At 33.9% G+C, this 623-nt stretch overlaps 1 long non-coding RNA gene across 1 annotated transcript; it reads right to left on the bottom strand.

The window, feature by feature from the left end:
* On the bottom strand, positions 1 to 623 carry LOC107988228 (uncharacterized). The gene is made up of 3 exons (XR_001759838.2): positions 575 to 623; positions 365 to 461; positions 1 to 10 (listed from the first exon to the last, which is right to left on the bottom strand). It is a non-coding gene; the product is annotated as an uncharacterized LOC107988228 (long non-coding RNA).

Here is a 623-nt window from a genome sequence, read left to right on the forward strand (position 1 = left end):
TAGCGTTGAGCTGAGGAAATAAAAAAATTACTTGTCACTTTTGCCACAAATTATCTTTCATATTTTCCTAAAAGAACAATGAAAAGACACAACATAATCGAAACGTATCTAAAAATTCATTCGTCAACTTTTAACCAGGTTTTGTTTATTATGATTTACCAAAAATAATTCTGTGGCCGATCCTGGATCGTGCATGTGTTTCATCTATAAACAACAAACAACCAGGCTCTTTGGAGGGTGAATTATACATATACAATGTCGGGTCTGTATAATATTGGAATCCAAATATCGGCATCACCCGAGTAAACACCTTCTTTGACGTGCACATACAAACATGACTTAATAAAAACACTGAAATTTGTACCTCTCTTTCTGTGAATTTGACAGATACGCCATCCTTGGGTACATTTTTTGCCATGAGCGTGACGATAACTTGAGATTCTGTTTGGTACCAATCATGTCTGTGAGAGAAAAAAAAAATGAAACAATTATAAGTAATTTAAAAAAAAAAAGTTATCTTTTATTCAGCTCACATTTAGAAAAGAAAAAGATACAGGCAAAGGTACACACTTACTTTACAAGTGGAGCTGCTGGCGTTTGCTGGTTCATGTAGTTTTCGAAAA

The sequence above is a fragment of the Cynoglossus semilaevis genome, unplaced genomic scaffold, assembly GCF_000523025.1.
Source record: "Cynoglossus semilaevis isolate Cse_v1.0 unplaced genomic scaffold, Cse_v1.0 scaffold5243, whole genome shotgun sequence".
Lineage (NCBI taxonomy): Eukaryota > Metazoa > Chordata > Actinopteri > Pleuronectiformes > Cynoglossidae > Cynoglossus > Cynoglossus semilaevis.